Raw genomic sequence first — 19,888 nt, forward strand, 5'->3', positions numbered from 1 at the left:
TGAAGCGCACTACGCAGAGCCGTGAGTTCTGCAACCGTGGACGTCGTAACATGTGACGTCTTCAATCGCACTGCTACTCCTCTTGTCGATATAAACACAGCACCCCCAGAACTGGTCGATGTAGTCTATCTGTCAGTATAGATGTGTACGTGGCTACTGTATTTCTCGTACAGCAGGAGTAAGCTCAATTGTTTTACAGCAAATGATGCTAGATCTGACTTTTTCTGAAGTCCTGGAATTCTGAGGTTTACTTCAGGACGACACAAACACCATGGAGAAGATCTCGACCTTGCCGCAGGTCTGTACCTTGATGTAAGCTAGGCACGATATGCACTGACAGTTGTGACTTCCGGGTAAATGCCACCACTGTGCACTTTTCTCACGTCGCCTCCAGAAAAAAAAAAACATTGTTTAAGAAGGTAGCATGATGTCGATGAGGCCACCTTCTCAAGTCGTACGCGAAACTGAAGCCATGTCGCTCCCAACGTCCTGATGCAGATGTCGTCGGCGTAGATAGAGAGTCGAGCAGTGCTTGACAGGTCCCCGAGTAGTCCAATAAGGGCTAGATTAAAAAGTGTTGAGCTTAGTATTCCGCCCTGAGAGACTCCGCGGCTACTGTAATACCGGGGTGTCGCGCCACCACCGGTGGGCACGTAGAATGATCGCATCTGTAGGTAGCTACGAACCCAGAGATATATCTTTCCACCAAGTCCTATTGTTTCTAACGCTTTCAGGATGGCTTCAGAGCGGACGTTATCGTAAGCCCCTTTAACGTCTAGAAACGAGGCAACATCCAAGTGTTTACAGGCCTTCTGGAATTCGACGTACGTTACCAAGTCGACAACGTTCTCTATAGAGTGAAGTTGCAGAACCACTGAGTGCGACTTGAAGTCTATGCAGTGCAGTAATTATGGTCTTTAATAAAAAAATTACAGCGGAGAGGAAAAAGCCAGTGTCAGTTACGCTTGAGCAACTATCAGAAATAACTTGTTCGACATAATTTTTGCGGAGTAAAAATTCAGAATAGAAAAGCACCAGTGAAAGGACGGAAGAGGAATAAATGACCTACCTGCTTTCATTTTACTCATTCTTATCGCTGTTTTTCTTTCTTTTGTGAATTTTCACGCAACAAAAATGATATGACATAGCAAACACCGACTCGCCCAAGAAGATATTCTGCTTGATTGACTTAGCCATATGGGAGCTTACATGACTGTCATACAGAAATTGCTGGATGTGAGTGCAACGCACGCAGCCCCGCATGCAGATTAAAAGAGGAAGCGGAAGCGGCTTACTGGAATCCGCAGACACAGAATGCCAGAAAGAGCACAAGCAGCCATTCGGATTTGCCATCAGAGATGATGAACGGAAAGACTATGTGGAAAGGTCGAGAGAATAACTCGCTGAATATGAAGACATGATGAACAAGAAAGGACACTATAGGTGTACTGTTCGCTGTCGATGTCGGCACGACACTGTTTCCTAGACCCGCCGTAGTTGCTCAGTGGCTACGGTCTTGGGCTGCTGAGCACGAGGCCGCGTGATCGAATCCCAGCCACAGCGGCCGCATTTCCATAGGAGCGAAATGCGAAAACGCTTGTGTACTTAGATTTACGTTGCCGTTAAAGAAGCCCAGGTGGTCGAAATTTCCGGAGTCCTCCACTACGCCGCGCGTCATAATCAGATAGTGATTTTGGCACGTAAAACTACATCATTTATTTAAACCATTTCGTAGCAACAATGAATGACTCCAGCCTCATCGTATTCGGTAAGGATAAGCAATATCTTTCATTTTCGCTTGTGATGATGACTGTGCAGCAGTGAACTCGGTTTTGCACATTTCACATGTTCGACGATGAAATGGAACCCGCTACATAAACGTTGTTTGTTCTAAATTCTTATCTGACGCACTTCCTTTTGCCGCTGCAGCCGCATTTTAATGCCATTGGGGGTGGACAAGTGCCGCTATAGGTAAACAGACCACGACGCAGCCAACCCACAGCGTTATAAAGTGTTGCGCATAAGAGGACGCCAATGCAGGGTTGTTGCTTATCTGTGAGTCTACGAAACAAGTATTAGCATATTTACTGCGCTCATACGAGATTGAAATTAAAAGCAAAACACGCATATTGGCGGATAACGTCTCGTTTCAATACAACTAGCACATCCCATGGCACGACGACATGGGCTTCGAGCGATTCTGGAAGAAGAGGAGACGATAATGAAGGGTGCCAGCAAACCATCCTTTCGCGATAAGAGGAGCCAAACCTGACCTGTAAACTGCTCACGGGGCACCAGTCGCTCGCCTGCACCTCTGCAAAATCTATACCCCGAAAATATCCTCTCTCACGTGCATCCGCTTTGCTATCTCCTCATTCGTAGCATCTGATGGCCTCCTCGTACCTTCCGCCTAATTAGTACATCTGGGAATGCTGCTGGGTAGGGAGTAAAGATAAAATGCAACCGTGCTACGATCCTTCATTGCACAGTGTCGCAACGAAGGATCCACGCCAGCTTTTCAGGTGGATGCACAAAGGCGCAGACAATTTGCAATTCCGAAACAGATCAAATGCGTCCATGGGAAAGATAAGGCCGACAAGTTTTCTCACTTCACATCTCGCGGTCTGTTAGAAGCACCATTTCCTGGCCTCATGCTGTTCTGTTTGGATAGGGCTTGATACACTTTATGCAGGTGGTTAAACAAGCAGCTGAAAATTCCAAGTGGTGTCGTTATGAGCAACTGAGCTAAATCTCGCGTAGAAATATCTAGGCGCCGGCAGTAAAATGCCTGTCCATCGATGTGTTCTGGCCATCTACGATATTCGTGTTGAAATGAGATAGGGAGAGAGAGACAAACGAAAGAGAAAAAAAAAGGCTCTTGGAAGATTGATGTGCTGGTAGTAAACTATGCAGAAAATTTCACCAGCGATCATTTTCAGTGGTTCTCTTGGTAACCTTCAGCGGTGCTCCTGTATTGCGACCAACGTTTTCGCTCAGTGTTTTCTGCGATGGAGAAAAAGCAATAAATATCTCAATCAAGTGAGTTTATGGGACACTGACGTCATACGAATGTATACCCTGAGAGTCAAACGGGGTACAATCGCCTCCGTGCAATGAAATTCATGCATCAAGCCTCCGAGCAGCGCGTTTCTTCAATGATATATGGCACAACACAGTGTATGCCAGTGATTGCTTGCCTAGTTGCTAGCAGAGAAGAAGAAAGGGTGGTGGCGAGGATTCATTGCCCCCTTGGTTCCCGATCCTGGAGTTCGGCGTTGGGAGATGGGGGGAGGCACTGAAGGAGGGCTCGTGCACGCTTTCATACTTCATTCTACACTCCCTCTCCGCTATTTATCTTCCACTGTTGTTGTCGTCGCCGTATATAAGTCCGTTATGGGAGCCCGTCAGAGGGGTTGAACCCGGCGTGCAGCGATCGCTTCCGTTGGCACGGTGCTGTCGGTAGGGTCTGTTCTTCTTCAATTTGCCAGATCGCATCGCTCGTAATCTTTCGTATTTCTTGCCGATGTACGTATCTTCTGTTGCCCCTCTAGCCTTCCTGCTTCCGTACCCCCCCATGTGGTCCGTCGTTTGTACTTTCTTTTTTTACTTTTCTATTTGTCTCTCTCATCGCTGTCCTGCTTCACGTGCTCTCTAGACTTCGACGTAGACTTCTTCGCGTCTGTTATTTTTTGGACGTCGTGTCTTAGTCAGATAAAATGAGAAAGTCGCTTGAGTGGCCTTTCGATAAGTCCCAGTAATTTCCAAGCAGCTACGGACTTCTGATTTCAAATAGAAATCTATTGAAGGTCCATGCGAGTAAAACTATCATTTGTAATAAGCTCTTCCCGGTAATGTTCCAGTTTTCCAGTTTCCTGATAAAGTTAAACTCACTAGATTTTCAAGGCATGCTTAAACGTGAAGATTCTTTTCACTTTTTGTCAACTTTACATTTTGGAAGAACCGGCAGCACGACCACCCTCTCCCGTTCCGTCGTTATCGCAACTAATCAGCCGCCTTTCTTACATTTACACTTCGCTCACCTTGCCTTACACGCTCCTTTATTCTTCTCCCTCATTAAGCGTGAAGGAAAGGGAGCTAAAGAAACGATTCTAAAGAAACCAGGTGCCTTAATGAAGAGATGTCCCTTTGTCGAAGCATTGGCTCCAGCTAGAGGCAAGTCTTGTTCGCTAACCTTTGTTCAAGCCAAGTATGGGGCTACTAGCACAAGACAAACGCCTGCTGAGCTCTGCTTTTGTATTGGATCTGACACATTTATCGAAGCAACGGGTTTTGCATACAGCACTGCTGTCATCGGTTATCGTCTGCGTCTTCGGGTCTGACTAGACCTCACAGAAAGGCACGTCACAGTCACGTGATTCAGCTGCCCGGAACTGTCCGAGGTTTCACTCGAAAGCACCGTGACCGGAAGTCGATATCCTGACTGACGTGGTCTGCTCGTAGCAACTCGTACGTCACTGCCCGACTCGGCCAAATCATCAGCGTGGTCTTCGAGATGCTAGCCTTAGAGACCACGTCTCCGACACATCCATGCAGCTTGCATAGTGTATGAAAGCTATATGGACGTGTATGGACCCCCAGACATGCGGCACGTGAAAGAGGAACGTGAGGTATGGATGCATAGTAGCGCCTTAGCGCATAGAACGTGTTCACAAAATGCACTTAACGATGGACTATTTCGCTTTGTGCTACTTGTCCATCTTAATTAGGATAGCTCATTGCCTGCGAAATTTAAGCGGAATTCCGCCACGAACGTAAACACAATCACCATCGTACCACGTCGTGGCTCGCGCATAAAGTGTCCACTTAGGAAAGGCCCGGTGCGCGTCTCGAACAAAGCGTGTGTACGCCGTCTACTCGCGCACGCCAAAGAGCAAGCGCTCGAACTTGGCAACAAAATAGGATCAAGATATCTGAGTAGGAATCGGCGAAACTCTAATCGTATAGTACCCTAGCTACTGGCAAGAAGCAGCCACATGCAATACGATATGCTTCCACGCACATCACTTCCACAGAGTTGAAATAAGAAATTCACCTGTTTACTAGACGTATATCAATGAGCGTGGCAGATTTCATGAAATGCACCAAGAAAAGGAAGCATGTGTGCCTGATCGCTGTGCTCTTCACTTTAAACAAAGCACGAAGGCTAAAGCTGCAGCCACTACATAGCTCATGAAAAGCTCGCATGATGGTACACAAAGTACCGATGTAACAGTCGCGATAGTTCAATCCACAATATTTGCCGCCTGGAATGCACAAAGTACGCAGACGCACACGCATGTTTCACCACGTGGCGGCAAATGCTGCGCGCATCTTTTTTAGACAATCGTCGTCTGCTGGTCCTAGCAAAAATAGGCTCACAGGTTCCAGAGTCCCCGGACATGCGGCACATAACATACGAACGTGATTTTGGCAGTTCTAAGGCTGGTGGGCGGAGCTTCCGAAGCTGTAAAAAAAAAAAGAAATCGAATGAAGGAGCGCAGTCCCAATCAGTGAGTGACTGTCAGGAACTCATAATCAAAAAGACCCACTGATAGGGCAACCAAGTTGGGCACAGAAATTCATTTCACTTGTTCCTAGCGGGCTTGAGAGTAGCGTAGGGGTAGCGCGTAAACAAGCCAGGGGCCGAATCTTATAACGGTTCGGAATACGAACCGTTCGCTTCGCCGCTTACGTCACTATATGTGCCACTCCCAAGCCGGCGGTGAAAGAAGGGGAGGACGCGACCAATAGATGAGAGGGTGCCACCTCTAAAGCGTACGTCATTATATGACGAGCTAATCGAGGAATTGCAGAATGTTTCCGCTTGCTAAATAAATGTAAAATATAAATTTAATATTTTACGCCAAGTTCTGAAGTATAAACGTGTGGTGCCGGGCGTTTACGCAATGCATAAGTAATTTATTAATGTCATTCTTTTTTATTCTCAGCCGACAGGCGGTATCGCAAGCGTAAATGAGTTGGCAGAGCGCAGCGCTATGTCGTCTGCTACCAGGAGCTCGCAGGATGCACGAAACAGGAACGCACTGCTGGCACTTCTCAAGTAGCGAGCGCGACAAAACCATGAACTGTTTCTTAGGGACACCTTTACTAGCCGACTATATCAATTTTCCATCTTTTTTCGCCCTTCGTCATCGGCTCGGACATGACTCGCTCGCAGCCGCGCTGCCGCTGTCCCTGCGATAAGCCCCACGGCGCGTCGCGTGATAAAAGCAATAGAACTTGAAATCGAACATTACGATACACGGGCCCTGCATTGCCTGCGCGAAGTCAAATCGAACAAGTGTGGTGCTGACGGTGCGCGCTGTGCCGTAAAATTGAGTAACAAAGTGCGGCACTCCCGAACCAGAGAAAAAAAAGGCAGCCAAATAAGAGATCTCCACAATATCTTCCCGTCCTGACTGTATAGTTTTATCAGCCGAACGATGGAAGTGCTGAACCAGCCTAGGTTGAACCCTTCTGACTGCTGAACGGCGATCTGCAAGCTATTCACGCTGGCGATAGCACTGAGAATTCGATCTCACCATGCAAATATCTCCTTGGCATTGGCTTTGAAGCTGAGGTCACGGGAAAGCTAACCCAGCCCTTCAACCGGCCAACACAGTAATTGCGAGAGCAACTTTATGGACGGTGTCGGCAGCAGAGATCTAGGTCATTCCAATGAATGCTTCACGTCCGACCGACCTCTGGGAGCTGCAGGCCAGTGGCGATGAACAGCAGCGCGCAATATTCCTTCCTCTGCGTGGAATGGCCACTCGTACGCTTGCACCTGAGTGCCCTACATTTGATAGCGTAGCCTGCAAAAGGTTTACTTAGAAAGCCAGCAAGGGCGGTGCAACTCATTATCCGTCACTTCTTCGAACGCGTATCGCGCTTCCAGCCGTGGTCGACACCGAAAGAGGAACGCCAAGCAGACGACGAAGGCAAGTAATAGCCTCCGAAGCAACCAACGCACGCGCGCGCGACGTCCGCGTGTCTCCGGAGTCGCGCGACCGGCGCGCGCGGCCAGGGTCACAAGCCAAAGCCAAGCCACAGCAACGGAACCCAAAGCGGACTACCCCTTCGCCGGTTCCTACGACCGGTTCGCTTTGAAGATGATTGACAGATGCTTGAGGTTGTCATAAATTGCGGTACCGCCCCGCTGCCTCTGACGACCTGTGACGTAATCAAAATTTTGGCCAATCAGGTGAGGCCAAAGAAACGGTTCCCCAAGCGAACCGTTATAAGATTCGGCCCCAGCGTAGCGTAAACAAGTAAGCCTAGCAATATTCTTGTGATTAGATAAATGCTCAACACAAAAACAGCGCGAAAAAAACTTGCCCAGGGCCGCTATTTTGTAGCGATGCCTTATGCCTTATTCTATGCTATTTTTATCATCCACCACACACGGCCGCCTGAGCCCGTTGATTATGTGGGCAGACCGTCGCTCTGACCACTGACCAAGCGCGAAAAGCCTGAAATAGCATAGAATCGGAGAAGGCATCGCTACAAAATACCGGCCCTGGTAATATATATACAACAGGTGACAGAAAAATATCTCGTTGCCTTTTTCACTTAGAATACACCAGTCCATTCTAAGTAATTTTTGTTTTTAATTAGATGACTGATATCAGCTAGGAAACCCTACCTATACGCTGGAGCTGTGCAATATACCGTGCGTCTGAACTGGGCAGATATTATATTGTTACGCTAAACAAGAGGTACGTGGCACAGAATGTACTGCAGATTATAGAAAATTTTGTATTTAAGACCTAATAATATATGTCAGTGCAATCTAAGAGAGCAGAAAGACACAAAAAAACTTAATGACTGTGTAACAACCAGCTTTAACTTAGTAGGGTCTAGATTTTAAAGATGGCCTGTGTAGCACATAGAAAAACTTCTTTGCAGGCAATTAGATCAAAGAGGCTCCCACTTAGTGGACATCACAATATGTAACTAGCAAATTAACAAATGTTCACTATTTCTTTCTGTTTATTGAGTGTAGTGCGATGCGATTCCTACGAAAGTGCTCGTATAAGCGTTCAAAGCACCTCGACTTACAAATTATCAGTATAATGGCCACCATTCTTAAGACATTCTTCCCGAAAACGCACCATGAAATGCTATACTGCCTTCCGTAGTGTTGTCTGGTGGTACTTAAAGACGGCTTTTTAACGAAACAATATTTTGAATGCTGAAGTACTTCGTGCAATTTTTATGGGCGGAAACAGTGCAGGGCGTATGTTGCAAGCGCTGGCAGCGTTGGGAGAAAAACGTTAAATTTTGTGAGGATGAACCAAAGGTTTGATTTCATTGCGGTGAAATTGGCAACAACAAAGTACATGAGATGTCGCAGCAATCACGCAGGGCCATGCGCAGGGCCATGCGCAGGGCCATGCAGGGCCATGCAGGACACCGACGAGCGGAGCGATCAAACTGAGGGGTCCTTGCCATCACGTGGCATGCTGACTTCCGGAAATAAGCAGTCATAATGCTATTGTGCCGCAGGCGTGAGAATAGCAAGAACATGCCCTATGGCACACCCACCGGAGTTGCTCTACCAGAATGCACCGCGTGCTAGTTCGGCTGGCCGGCAGCATGCCGGCCTATAGCTCGGAAACATTGAAGAGGTGGAGCCGAGTTTGCGCTCTTGTAAAAATGAAAAAGAGCTCGTCCGCTGCGAACTTGTGCACACGTACTCCGGCATCAGTTGATCACCAGGCTACTACGCGCCCCGCTCGGCGCGCCAACTTAGGCAGGGGCGAAGTTTCGGTCCTCTTGGAGTCGTAGGCGTGACTTATCTAATTTCGTCGACCACTGCGTGGCACGTCGAAAACCACCGTACTATATCCGCGCGTTGGTCTTATCACCGCGAGCGTTGCAGTCACGTGGTGTCTACTTTCACGACGGACGACAATCAGCCGGCCGTCCCCTATTGCCGATGTAACGTTTGGTCGAACTGCCGGCACCACCGGGGCTGCCTGCAGCAAACGCGGCGTCTGCGCTGTGTAGCCGGCATTTTTACGACAATATTAGTCGCAAGAGTAGTAAATTAAATCCGGTCGTATAGTATTCGATAGTTTGTGCCATTCGACGTTTCTGAAAACTTCAAGCGTGAATGGCGGTCGTCGCTGCCCCCGGATACCGCTTCATCCACGCCGCCAGGCAATGGAGAAAGCGTACACGAAAGCTTTCCTGAATTCGAGCACGAAAGGTATGACGCCTTAGTTTTCTTTCTTTTTTTTTGCGGGCTTAACTGAAAATTCGTGCCATCACTGTTCTGATGCCGCGATAGCAGGGAAGGCGCGAAATTCTTTTCATGATACACATAAGGGAGTCTAGCTTGTCTTCACCCACGTGGTAGTTAGCGAAAGATGTGACGAAGCTGAAATAACTCACAGTATTACTAATGTGCTCAAATGCTGCAAAATCTGCTTTTATGGTTAGTCGTCATGTGCCCGAAGATGGCGGGAAAGATTGTGGTCCATTATACTCGCATGTACTTGCCCGCATAGTCGAGACGGTGCGGTCTTTCACAATTTGTTTTACGAATGCAATATTGTAGTGCTTGTAAGCTACGGTTTCTTGCGTGCGAGGGTAGGCTTCGTAAAGCAGTGTTCACGACAAGTACAGTGTAGGATGTGGTAGACTGGCACTGAAACGGTGGATTGTAGTTCACACACTGCACGATGAAAGGGGGAGGGAACTGCTGACTTTGCCTTTTGTACCGCATCATCTCTGCAGAAGACTGAACCGGATCGGTCCATCCATAGAAAAGAAAGTGGACAGATGCTTGCCTTAGTACAGGAACACTCGATGTACAGCTAACTTTAGCCAGAGATTAAATTATGAGGTTTTACGTGCCAAAACCACTTTCTGATTATGAGGCACGCCGTAGCGGGGGACTCCGGAAATTTCGACCACCTGGGGTTCTTTAACGTGCACCTAAATCTAAGTACACCCGTGTTGTCGCATTTCGCCCCCATCGAAATGCGGCCGCCGTGGCCGGGATTCGATCCCGTGACCTCGTGCTCAGCAGCCTAACACCATAGCCACTGAGCAACCACGGTGGGTAAGGTACTGTTGTTTGCCGTCGCTTGGAGGTACTCAAATTTTTTCATTCCACCTCATTAGATAATTAGGCAATTCATTAATCAACTTCTCAAATGTTATAGTCAGATAAAACTTACACTGCAATGGTAAAATCGTAGAGCAACATGAAAAACTCCCGATACACCTTTCTGTTGCTCAATACGTGCTACATAAGTGTTTTTCCGAGCATGAAAATAGCCCGCAAATTTATGCAAAATGGCCGTGCGACTGGCGGCTCGAGGCACCTTGCGATTATTCACGGGTTGCTTTCACGCTCGGAAAAACGCTTCAATGTAGGACGTATTGCGCACAGAAAGCTGTATCGGGAGTTTTTCATGTTGCTCTACGATTTTACCATTGACACGTGCATTTAATCTAATTATAATACTCGAGAAGTTGATGAATTAATTAGGACTAATTATGTAATTAGGTAGAAAGAAAGAACAATCTGAGTATTTCTATTCGATGGCAAACAACATTACACCTTGGTTCTGTCCACCTACCTGGTATTTACATATTTCTAAACTCTGGCTAAAGTTAGCTGGGACTACCTGTATACCAAGTAGACAATAAGTCACATTCTTCCTTCTCAAAGCGCCAGCGTAGCAGTTTGCACGAGGAATAGATAACGCATAATCCCTCCCTTAGCTGTCATTTGGCTCATTTGTCCACAATCAAAAGTACAACAGCTTCTGATCATCTTGCATATGAAATACTGCGTAATACAGCACATTCTAGAACACGGAACCTGAAGAACGTTTAGTAAGTGCACGTTAGAAATTTTTTCTAATGATATCGCGCAAGCTTCGACAGTACGGCTTGCCAGCGGCCTTGTAGCAGCGAGGGGCGGTGTGATCGGCATTAGTATGCGTGGGCGCTCAAGGCGATTTCCAGTTGCAGTGTACTAGTCCATTGCACTGCTCGCTGCAGGTGTACCTCTCGCCGCTACAAGGCTGGTGACACACCATGTGGTCGACGCTCGCGCGATATTATTTAAAAAAATGGAAGGGTGTACATTGGTTAAAAGACAGTGCCTATTTCGACACAGGTATTTCGTTGCCGGTAAACAGGGCAAGCAGCCCAACTTCAGCTTGACAAAGAATTGTCATGCCGATTTACTCGGTATTAAAGGCACGTGCACCACCAGCAGGTGTCTTTGAACTGGAAAATAAAAGCGTAAGGCTTGTTTGCTGTCCAAGCAATGTGGAGGGTCCTTTATAAAGGAAAGTAGTTTCTCGTGTTTTAGTAATTGATAACTGACCAAGTTGCTAAATAATCTTTTTTTTTCGTTTTGTTTTTATTCTAAATTAGGTCTTCTATCCACGACCCATGCAGCCGTACTCTGTAGTGACTCGGCGTAGTAATTCCTTGGGGCCCTTTTAGAGTGCAGCTCTAGCCACCCGTTGCTGTGTTGAACGTCGGCGTACCTCGGCGTCGTTCGTTGGCGTAGCAAAGCTAACGAACACGTCTAAAGCTGAAAGCGAACTCCGCGCGCAATGGGAGATGAAAGCAGACAGCGTGAGGAGGAAATTGGAGGAGGAGGCTACAACAAAAGCATGAGGTGGAAAGTGGAGGAGAAGAGTATGGCTGAGAAGGAAAGCAGAGTGCCGCAGGAGATTGCGAGATGGCGCCGTATGTAGTATTTGTATTCTGGTTGTACTGGAGACGCGAATTGTGTAGTAATTTATGGAAGCCATGCGATCACTGTGGCATCTTCGACGAGTCATGTATAAAAATCGAAGCACTTCATGTACACCCACGAATAAGATTTTCGACGATCGGCGACTCTCCTCGCCGCTATCGTTGTACTTCAGTGTTACTTCTTTTGCACCGCTTCGCTCCGTTTGCAACGGGCCGCACGAGACAGATTGTCCGCGCCAGCGAATTTATCATGAAGTGACAGCGCGTGTAGAGCTGCACTAAAATTTATAATTAGGGAGTATCGTAAGCCTCGGTGATTTTTTTCCTTGCACTCTTGTCGATCTTCGCGCTGTTCGCCGGCCGACTGTTTCTTATGCCATTGCCGATCACTTACAAAGCAGCTAGCATTGTTACCCTTGGTGGCAACCAACTCGGACTGCACATCCCATCGATTTGTTTCCTTACAACTCAGTAACCCGATGCCACGATGCCAATCGACGCAAAGAGAGACTTGCAACGTAATTGAAGTATAGATTTATCTTGTGTAGGGCGTCACAGTGACGTGCGTCAGACAAGCAAGTGATAAATGTCGTTTAAAGAAATATGAACATGAGTGAAAGCTGCTTGCCGATCTGTAGCTGCTTCTAAGAAGGCTCTGTAATTAGTGGCTAGCTAGTGGGTGGAGTTGAACTCGAAACCATTCGACATAGAACTTGTCTTATAGATAATTAATTTCCCGCATTGTATGCCGGGCTAACGAAGTAGTGAGCGCAGGACGGCACACATATGTGAAGAAGAGATAAAGGCAGCTGACGGCACTCCATGAAGCTAACTCCTTAAGTGTAGCGTTACGGTCATGAGATCTAGATTGATCGTCGGAGAGAGGCATTGTTTTGATCCTCGGCGCTTAGCCTCAAAACGCCGGTGTTTTATTTCAACCGCTGATAAGTGGCGTTGGTTCTAGCAGTCCGAATAAGATTTGTAATCAATAATTCTTTAGCTGTCCCTGGAAACCTTTTTCCGAGAACGCAGCCGATTAAGGAACTCTGTTAGTGAGTGGTGCTCCTGTCAGGAAAAGAATATTTCTTGGCATGCGACTGTACCGGATAACCAATATTTTGGTTGCTTTCCTATGGCCACAATTGGATACGAATTTGAAGCGGTAGCTGGATGTTAACTAACCACTTCGGCTAACTGCCAGTAAGCATGTATAGATTATAAAAAAAACTAACCGACACTTCTGCCCTCCATGTGGAACAGAGCATTTAATTTAAAACCCTGTGCTCATATATTTCGTATTATGAACTTACTTCTCACATTTAGTAATGGTTACAAAATCGCACACGGCATGAAAGTAATCTCGCTCCGAACGTTCTTGCCCCTTCGAAAACTTTATGATGGTTTTATTGTTCAAAAAATATTTGAAACAAAAGAAAATATCTCAGACAAGATTACTTTTCCCGTGTTCGGCGCACACCGCGAGGTTTTAAACAGAAAATGCCGGAGACGTGACGTCTGTAGCATTTTTCTTAATGTGCTTACATTAATGTGCTTAGATTAAGGATCTACCTCTTGCACAAGAATACACTTATAGACTTACACATTGCTAAAATAATGATTCCTTCTGTTCCTAACCACGTGTGTTTCGTTGCTGTTAGACTACAACATAAGTCCTTTGTTGTTTCCTTCATTTTAAAATCTAATAACAAATAAACATCCGCCTCCACTCCGCCCTGTTAAAGTGGATGTACAGCGGGGCTGTTTCCAACGTTAGATAAGCGCGACCGACGTTAGGCGACGCTACACGAGCGCCACCACCGCAAGCTGCATACGTCACGCGCGCGCGCACGCGTGCGGAAGCACCGCGTACGTACTCATTCCTCTAAGCTCTCCCGCAAGGGTAAGCGCCTAATTGAATTTTCCAAAGTAAATGGCGTCAGAAAATTAGTAAAGTACGATTTACACAGAAGCTGCACACATGATAGCTGCGGATTGCAATCCGAAAATGCGGGAAAACATACTTCTGTTACGCGGAAACTCTGACTTTTCTAGCTGCCGTTTGAGGTTTGTCTCAGTGGCCGCGGCTGCTAGGTGGAGCTGCAGTTTTAGAACAGTATTTGCCTTAATGTCAATTACGATCGCAGCACACTGTGCATGCGCGACAGATGCAACGGGCTGAGCGCCCGCGCATGAAGGGCAGGTGCATTGTGTGCACACGGTCGCGCGTACGCGCATGGGTGCGGAAGTTCAGCACACACCCTGAATTCTCCTATAGGCTCTCCGGCAAGCGCAAATGCGTTATTGAATCTTGCTTCCGAAAATCCGTAAAGTACGACTGACACACAAGCTGCAATCATGACAACTTCACTTTGTAATTCGAATATACGAAAATAACGGCATCGTCACGGGACAGTATCAGCAGATGTCGTAATCTGTAGGTGGCTCACGTCAAACGTGACATCTCGCAATGACGTCTTTGTCAAGTGATGATGTCACCTGATGACATCATGTGATTACTCATGGAGAAGCAGCTCACTGTGGACTTCCCGCTTTTTTGTACTGCCTCAGGGATCGGCGCACAGTTTTGTTTGAGAATCACGCATGCGGGCACGAAAAAAATTCCGAGGAAGTAGAGGTTAACAGCTTCGCTGTAATATGGGGCGTGGCACGCACATTATGCTTCTCCTTAAGCTCACCGATATAATGAAGTAGCGGTCTCAACTAGCATTACGTATTTAACGGGCTCGCTCGATAAATTCCGCAATGAATTGTTAATGACTGAGATTAGCTGAAAAGTTTTAATCCACGTTAGAGCACAATATCGCACGAGACAAATCATTTGGCAGAGCTTACGCGGTGGTGCGTATGACATGCGCTGCAAAAAGAAAAGAAAATAATTTTTAATGGCCCATAATTTTGCATACTGTCGTTGACACAGCCCGCCCCAATGTCCGTAGTCAACTTGCTCAATGAGACAATAAATACAGCTCTCTATTGTAATTTCCTTGCAGAGCAGCATCGCAGACGCAGCCTTGAGTCCTCCACCTCCCAGCCTTGCTGCAAAATTTGCATTAAGCTCTTTCTCACGTTTGCTTCACTCGCCACTTTCATCAACATCACGCACGTTCATCAAAGTCACCGTGCAGGGCTGTTGAGCACTCGTGAAAATAAAGAGAAGGCTTACAGCCTAACCTCTCCTTTAAGATACAAAAATACGTTAGATGGCATGCAGACTGCCGCAAATTATTGCGAGGAGGTGGCTGGAGGTGGATAAGGAAATTATCGCAGCACCTATTGGCCCATGCACAGCCTCCAATTGGGGAAATAGCACGCGATGCTTTTAGCTGCTGTTCTTCTTCCAGAGGCATTCTCCTTTATTTTCTTATTCCTTTCTCGCTCTCTTGAGATGATATACTTGCCAAGGTGTGCTTCCTCGCTGACTTAGCTCCTCGCAGAGTAGTCCATAAAAGCCCTGAGGATATTTTTTTTTTTTTTGTAGCACCACCCTACTAAGTCGCTGACCTACCTTGCGTCTTTTAGCTGGAATGTGCTTAGGACGGGGAATATCGACAGCGGTAAAAACCAGGGAAGACGTCTTAATGAACAAAAACCTCACCTAATACATAGGCAGCTGTCTTCCGTGTCCCCGCGATCGTGCTACTTCATACAACCGTTCAGGCTTCCCTAATTAGTGAAGCAAGCAGGACGCTTACTGAACTAAGATGGCGAGTGATGATGCGTTTCCCTGCATCTCATGTTTCTCTTAAGTCCGGTAAAGTGTGTGATGGACTCCCTGTAGCGAGCCCCTGCTGGCTGTTATCTTGATACATACCCACTGTGTGCTAGCTGTTTCGTGCCACACCTGCGCCGGTCTTCCACCTCTTCTTCGTTAGGGGCCTCACTGCTACCAGCCTCAGTCCCCATACTGGCCTTCCCCTTTCAGTAAGGTCGATCGCCTCCCACAGAACACCGCTGTGGTACCGCCCTTAGCCCTTTAACTGGCAAGATGAAAAAGACCTGACCTCTAATCTTCTTGTTGCTTTATTTCTTCTTGATATTGTTCAAATACAGATCAAATGAAGTATGAAAGGGTTTCTCTGAAAACTTAGTGATGTACAACGGGTCGGAAATGTTGTTGACCAGCCGATTAAGAGACCAATGTAGGGTCCAAAACTTGCTTGGTGCTTGCTTTGACAAGGTAAATGTGTGTTCTTGAGATCCACCTCAAAGGGTAAAAAAATAAATAGCTATCTTAAATGAAGCAAAAAATTTTCGCATTAGTGGTAATATGACCATCACGTCCGCTAAGACGATACCGACGAGGTCTTCGAGTTTTGTCACCGAAACGTCTGCTGCTTCTCATGGTCAGCATTTTGTGGTTACCACTGTTGAGCAGGTACATAAATTAAGGTAAATTCAAAGGCACAGACTAATATTTGCTTTTGTATAGTTTTTGCAGTTATTTTTGTAAGGTCAGCAATATTGTCGAGCTGGCATTGAACTGGTTAACCAGCTGGGTCCTCGCTTCCCGGTGCACGTTATTAGACGCAGGAGGCTGCGACGAGCCGCATGTATGTCAGGCACAGGTCTTGCAGGTACCCGCTGGCTGTCAACTTGACCCCTGTATCTGTATGCCTCGGCGTAACCATGGATTGCTCGACCACATGTCCAAGCTGGCTCATCCAGCAAATACGCAGTATTCGTGGTACAATTGGTCGTCACAACGTATACAGGCGGTGCCTTACCACTTTTAGAGAGTGGGTGGTTGTGCCCCGTCTATGTAGAAAATCTTGCCTTGGCCATGCTGTTGTAGCTTATTACGGCAAGGTGCTTAGTGAACAATAACTGGCGTTTATCTATGGCGGCGTTTATCTCGGACGCAATGCTCATTCACGTTGCTCAATGCTCACGTTGGGAGATCTCGGCAGCAGCAAAGACATTTCCGTGATCTTTTGTGGTCTTTTAGTGTAAAAGAAGCACTTTAGCGTAAACGCTTCCCCCCATGTCAGTGTCTTTGTGGTCCCGAATGGACTGTGGCAACTGTTGAAAGGAGTAGCGACTGTCACTGCCATGTTCTTTGGCCACATGCTTTTAGCTGAAGTCAGTGTACCATGAGAAGCGGGTGACTGCAGCATAGCCGGGACCACACGTGCAGGGCGCCACGTGAACACTCATAGACCACTCCTGCCATAGCGTTTCGCAATGTCTTGCACTAAAACAGCATCGAGCTTCGCTCTTTGGGAGCGCGATAGTCGAAGCTGCTAATTTATTATCTTGTTTGATTACAGTGTTTCACGGAACTCCCTAAATCATTGAGGTAGAACGATAGCCTGAGGAAAATTAGCACTACTCGGCGATTGTTTTCGCGCGTCTTGCCGAGCCTTGTGTTGCTCAGAACGAGGGTTTCCGTTGGAAAGGCGATGAATTCACGCTCACGAACTTTATGTTTTTAAACCTAACACGAACGAGCATGAACGAATATGTAGGTTGTCTAGCAAAATAATTTCCTATTGGAAGTGAAGCTCCGCAATAGATGCGGTGATTTTTATTTTTATTATTTTTTTTGCAATGGAAAACTACAGTATTTTACGTAGCTTCAAAACGGCTATGAAATATGTCAAACGCAGAAAGCAATTTTATGCGCTGTTCGAGAGGAGCTAAACCATTTATTGAATGCAGTAGAGTGGCCAATGGGTCTTGCATGTGCACACAAACAACAAAATAATAAGATATAGGTTCCTCTGGGGGGTTTTACTGAATCTACAAAGGTGAAAATTTGCTAAAACGAAATTATAACGGTGTTTTCCATGACCACTTGAGCACATTTGAACAGGACACTTTCTTGCGGATTCTTTTTCCCACTCTAACATTCCGTCTCTAAACATCGCCATAAACGGCCCAGAAGCGATGTTAATGAACGATGTGGATGCGATTAGAAGCGATGTGGATGAACCATAATTTGGGGGTCGAGCGGCCCTGTGTATAGAAGGCCCTTAGGTTATGACACGAATCCTCTAATAATATGATATGACGGAGACACTTCTGGTCCTCGCCACACTTACTTCCTTGTCGCCGTAACATACGGTCAGCCCCATTGAGAAGGCTCCCGATTGCCTCCAACCTTCTAGCGCCAATGTTCGCTCGGAAAGCTTTTCCTTGTTTCCTACACGACCATTCGCTTGGTTGCTTGCTTATGCGGAGCGGCCCACACAGTCACCAGAATGGCGCATAGGGTTATGCAATTGCAAACGGACTCTAGTACGTAGGCAGCGTAATTGATGGCTAGCGAACGCGATTTTTAAAAGGGAGGGGTCGATGCGTTCCTTGCGAAAATAACGTGGGTGGTTGTCCCAAATCCAAGCGAAGTGGGAAGCCAGCGAGTCGTAATTATCGCCCACTACAGAATCGGGGGATGCCCGCGGCTGTCAAGATTTTTCTTTTGCCATGTTCAACATCCTACTGCGCTAACGGAACACCTCGTCACGATGGCAACACTGATAAAGCAGTAAAGACTAAAGCAGAACGGCGCACCATAACAAAGCTTCCATAGGGGTTGATGGGGTGGCCGACGTTTAACCGTGCGCGACAGGCTTGCAAGACCTAACAAGCAAGAAAGAAAGAAAGAAAGAAAGAAAGAAAGAAAGAAAGAAAGGAAGAAAGAAAGATAAAAGAAACAAGGCACGACGGTTCTCTAATTATGGAGTGCAACGGGTGATTTTGATGCCGTAATAAAAGCTTTGAATGGGGGTCATGGCTCGACACCCTTCCTTTGCCTCTCGCCGGCGGGAGCCAGCAGCAAGCTCATAACAAATGACGCTCGTTTTGCTATATATATGAACAACGCTCCTTAACGCGCGTGAGCACATTCGCGATTTGGTAATGTGATAAGCCCACAGCAAGCATTTGCCACTGACTAAGCTGTTGCAGGAGTCCTCGGCTACACAAGTTGTTAACGAAAAGTTTTACTGTAATCTAAGGCTATAGATTGCTTGGAAGGCTCCTGAGGTAGCCTGTATGTCGCATGGAAGCCGAGGGGACGTGTATAATTGTTGCTGCTAGGTATGGTACGGTATGGTATGGTATGGTATGATATGGTGTGGTATGGTATGGTATTCCTTATGCGGTGATTGAAAATGAGTTTCTTTCTTGTCTTAGTACACTTCGAGGACACCAGCTTTATACGTATACCTGTGGATGCGTATGCGAGGTAGTTTTCTGTTAGCTGTAACTAAAACTGCCAATATTGTAAGTGTTGTTGACTTTCATTATTCTGTACTCATTATGGGCATGCTCAATCTGTGGCGCTAGACAAAGTAAAGCACTTAGCCTTTATTTCATACCGAACCCTCCGCTTAGCCGAGTTACACCGAGGGTAAGCGAAGATATAGAATGATCATGAATATATCACTAACTCACGCAACTGTACATTGCTCTGCGGATTCCAGTATTATTCCTGTACTTTTTCTCTTGCGCTGCTTTGGGCGGTGTTCGCATCTCATGTGTACAGTAAGTGCTGATCTCATGGTGTCATGTAAATAGTAAGTGCATGTATCTGAGTAAGTGCTCTTAGACTCACTTCACTCTGTTCCCATGCTTTCTGGGCCTTGCCTTTGTTTGTTTTGTGACGAAGGGCCCTGCTCGACATTCAGCGGTATTGTCAGTGCACATCGTGCGCCGTTTACTTCAGGGTACGCACCTGCGGCCAAGCCAGCGTTTGCTCCGTCATGTTTGAGCCGTCCACAAGTACATATGATTCCAGGACTACAGAAGAAGACAGATCTACTGGCTCCTGCTCTAAAACAGCTGAGCTTACTTCTTTTGCGCGAAAAGTACAGCAACCACGTGTACATCTATACCGATGGATAGACTACGTCGTGCAGTTCTGATCATGCCGTGGTTATACCAACGCGAGGAATGACATAGCCGTTCAAGACTTCGCATGTCACGACCTCAGCGGCGGCTGAACTAACGGCCCTGCGTCGAGCACTGGAATTCATTGATTCTGAGAGACCTATAGATGGGCTGTGTTCTGTGATTTAAAACCGGCATTACAATGCACGCAGTCAGTTCTCCGACACGGATGTCATAACCAATTGGCATACGAAATCGTGAAACTTTACCATCACGTCCAACAAAAAGGCCACGAGGTCGTTTT

At 46.8% G+C, this 19,888-nt stretch overlaps 1 protein-coding gene across 2 annotated transcripts in view; it reads left to right on the top strand.

Moving 5' to 3' along the window:
- The first annotated feature begins 8,434 nt into the window (after positions 1–8,434).
- The window catches only part of LOC135903803 (juvenile hormone acid O-methyltransferase-like), a 314,807-nt gene continuing 303,353 nt past the window's right edge, over positions 8,435–19,888 (top strand). The window contains exon 1 of one of the 2 annotated variants that reach the window (XM_070537739.1): positions 8,435–9,214. The gene's annotated coding sequence lies outside the window, so the exon portion shown is untranslated. The remainder of the gene's footprint in view (positions 9,215–19,888) is intronic. The other variant, XM_070537738.1, reaches the window with a different exon arrangement.

The sequence above is a fragment of the Dermacentor albipictus genome, chromosome 4 (genome assembly GCF_038994185.2).
Source record: "Dermacentor albipictus isolate Rhodes 1998 colony chromosome 4, USDA_Dalb.pri_finalv2, whole genome shotgun sequence".
NCBI lineage: Eukaryota > Metazoa > Arthropoda > Arachnida > Ixodida > Ixodidae > Dermacentor > Dermacentor albipictus.